Source organism: Triturus cristatus, chromosome 1_1 (assembly GCF_964204655.1).
Source record: "Triturus cristatus chromosome 1_1, aTriCri1.1, whole genome shotgun sequence".
NCBI lineage: Eukaryota > Metazoa > Chordata > Amphibia > Caudata > Salamandridae > Triturus > Triturus cristatus.
Window position 1 is genome coordinate 740,206,190 of NC_140579.1, and position 3,962 is coordinate 740,210,151.

Below are 3,962 nucleotides of genomic sequence, written 5' to 3' on the forward strand. Positions count from 1 at the left end.
TCTGAGGGCTGCAGAGGGGTCCTGCTCAGGCAGGGGCACCCCCTCACATGTAAACCAAGCACCCTGCCCTCAGGATTGATAGGGCCTGCCTTAGGGTTGACTGATAGGTTTATATGTGTGTGTAAGGTGAGATATAGGAACCTATACCTCAGTGAGGAGTGCTGACACTACCTCACCCAGGCTGCTGTAGCAGGCCTGTGGTTTCAGATTTAGTCTGCTTCCCAGGGGTGGCATAATACATGCTTCAGCCCCTGGTAGGCCTGTGAAGTACCTATGCCCTTGGTACCTAAGGTATCATATACTAGGGGCTCCTAACGTACCACAGTATCCAATCACTAGTGCATCTAATATGCACTCCAAGTTGTTTAGAGAGAACAGAGAGGCTGGGGCCCTGATTAGCAGGGTCCCAGCCAGACTATATCCAGAAACCAGTGTAAACATTAGAAAAAAAGTAGGGTCAACATAAGTGCAGATCCTACTCTCCTACACAACCCCCCCCCCCAAACACAGGGACACTAAACTAACCTTGACCAGTTGAGTCTTCGTGTTCTAAGTGGAAATACCTTGAGAGTCCATCTTCATTGGCATGTTGGGTCCCAAGTCTATGTTCCACTGTATAGTCCATCCCCTGTAGGGAAATGGACCACCTTAAAAGTTTTGGGTTTTCACCTTTTATCTGTTTAAGCCATAGGAGAGGCTTGTGGTCAGTCTGAACTATGATGTGAGTGCCAAACAAGTATGGCCTCAGCTTCTTCAGGGCCCACACCACAGCAAAGGCCTCCCTCTCAATAGCTGACCAACGTTTCTCTCTAGGGGTCAGCCTTCTGCTTATAAAAGCTACTGGCTGGTCTTGACCTTCATCATTCAGTTGAGACAGTACAGCTCCCACACCCAGCTCAGAAGCATCTGTTTGGACAATGAACGTGTTGGTGTTGTCTGGACTCTGTAAGATGGGGGCAGTGCACATGGCCTGCTTTAGGTCTTCAAATGCCTTCTGACAGCTAGCTGTCCATTGAACCTTTTTTGGTATTTTCTTTGAGGTAAGATCATTTAAGGGGGTCACTATAGATCCATATCCCTTAACAAACCTCCTATAGTACCCAGTCAGGCCCAAAAAGGCGCTCACCTGTGTCTGGGTGGTTGGAGCAACCCATTCCATGATGGTTTGGAATTTGCTCTGTAAAGGTTGAACCTGGCCTCCACCTACAAGGTGGCCCAGGTACACAACCTGACTCTGCCCTATCAGGCACTTAGTAGCCTTGATAGCGAGGCCTGCTTTTTGCAGGGCTGCCAAAACATTTCTGAGGTGGACCAGGTGATCCTGCCAGGTGGAACTAAAGACAGCAATATCATCTAGATAAGCTGAGCAATAAGTTTTCATCCCTGTCAGAACTTTGTTCACCAACCTCTGAAAAGTGGCAGGTGCATTTTTCAAACCAAAGGGCATCACCACAAAGTGGTAGTGCCCACCAGGGGTTGAGAATGCAGTTTTGGCCTTGGCATCCTCAGCTAACCTGATCTGCCAGTAGCCAGCTGTTAGGTCAAATGTACTCAGATACTTGGCTGAGGCCAAAGTATCAATCAGTTCATCTGCCCTGGGAATTGGATAGGCATCAGTCCTGGTGACTGCATTGAGGCCTCTGTAGTCTACACAAAACCTCATTTCTTTCTTACCACCCTGGGTATGAGGTTTAGGCACAAAGACTACTGGACTAGCCCAAGGGCTATCTAAAGGCTCAATTATACCTAGTTCCAACATTTTCTGGACTTCAGTCCTGATACAGTCCCTGGCATGGTCAGGTTGCCTGTAGATTTTACTCTTGACAGGCAGACTGTCTCCAGTGTCCACCTCATGGGTGCACCAGGAAGTCTGACTAGGGGTCAGGCTAAACATATGTCTAAACTGTTGCAGAACTTGTCTGCATTCAGTTTGCTGATGATCAGTGAGGCTGCTTGCCAAAGCAACACCATCTACTGAGCCATCATCAGGGTTCTGTGAGAGCAGGTCAGGGAGAGGGTCACTCTCCTCCTCCTGTTCCTCCTCAGTTGCCATGAGCAAGCCCATGTCAGCCCTGTCAACATATGGCTTAAGTCTGTTGACATGGAGCACCCTAAGGGGGCTCCTGGGAGTTCCAAGATTCACCAGATAGGTGACTTCTCCCTTTTGCTCAACAATTGTATGGGGGCCACTCCACTTGTCTTGGAGAGCTGCTGGGGCCACAGGCTCCAACACCCACACTTTCTGTCCTGGCTGGTATACATTCAGCACAGCCTTTTGGTCATGCCAAGTTTTTTGTAGTTCTTGGCTGGCCTCCAGGTTTTTAGTTGCCTTATTCATGTATTCAGCCATCCTGGAGCAGAGACCAAGTGCATAGTCCATCACATCCTATTTGGGAGGTTTCAGAGGTAACTCCCAGCCCTCCTTCACCAAACATAATGGACCTCTTACAGGATGCCCAAACAGAAGTTCAAAAGGACTGTAGCCAACCCCCTTCTGTGGAACCTCCCTGTATGCAAACAGAAGGCAGGGGAGTAAAAGGTCCCATTTATGCCTAAGCTTTTCTGGGAGGCCTTTAATCATTCCCTTTAGGGTTTTGTTGAACCTTTCAACTAACCCATTTCATTGTGGGTGATAGGGAGTAGTGAATTTATAATTTACACCACACTCCTTCCACATTGCTTTTAGATACCCTGACATGAAGTTGGTACCTCTGTCAGATATAACCTCCTTAGGGAAACCCATCTGGAGAAACCTCCAATGAGGGCTCTTGCCACCACAGGGTCTGTGGTGGTCCTCAGGGGAATTGCTTCTGGGTACCTGGTGGCATGATCCACTACCACCAGGATAAACCTGTGCCCAGATGCTGTTGGAGGGTCAAGGGGACCAACAACGTTAATCCCTACCCTTTCAAAGGGTACCCCCACCACAGGTAGTGGTATCAGGGGGGCCTTTGTTGTGCCACCTGACCTGCCACTGGCTTGGCAAGTGACACAGGAGCGACAAAACTCCTTGGCGTCCTCTGACATATGTGGCCAATGAAAATGTGGAACAAGCCTATCCCAGGTCTTGTTTTGGCCCAAGTGTCCTGCTAAAGGGATGTCATGTGCTAGGGTCAAGAGTAACCCCCTAAACTTCTGAGGTATTACCAACCTCCTGGTGGCTCCAGGGGTTGGGTCTCTAGCCTCAGAATATAGGAGTCCCTCATCCCAATAAACTTTATGGGACCCACTAGCACTCCCAGCAGCCTCAGCAGCAGCCTGCTATCTGAGGGGTTCAAGAGAGGGGCAGCACTGTTGCTCTTTGCTCAGATCTTCCCTAGAAGGGCCCCATGCCCCCAAGAACTCAACCTGATCAGGCTCAAGTCCCTCTGGGGCAGTTCCTTCTTCAGGATCTGCGTCTCCTCCCTCATGAGGGGAATCTGTGATCTGAGACAGAGGTGAAGGCACTGCCTTAACACTACTGCTCCTCCTCTTGGGTAGCATCTGGTCCATAGTTTCAGGATCCAGAGCTGGTTCAGCTTAATGCATTTTCGCCTGTGACCTGGTCACAGCAAATACCTCTGCAGGTCTGCCCAACATCTCAGCATGAGTCCATAACTCTTCTTCAGACCAGGCTGAAGTTTCTAGATCATTGCCCAATAGACATTCGACAGGGAGGACTGCACTGACTACTACTTTCTTGAGGCCAGTTACCCCTCCCCAGGAGAAATTCACAACTGCCAGACTATGGTTGGTCTTGACATTGCTTGCATTGGTAACCTGGTACATTTCACCCAGGATGATCTGCTCAGGGTCCACAAGATCCTCTGCCACCATGGTGACACTAGCACCTGTGCCCCCTAATGCCAAAGCCTGTTTGCCATTTATTACAGGCTGCTGTTTGTATTTGCCCAGATTTCTGGGGCTCACTAGGAAGGACATATCAATGATTACCACCTCCACCAGTAGCTGGACTAGGAGGA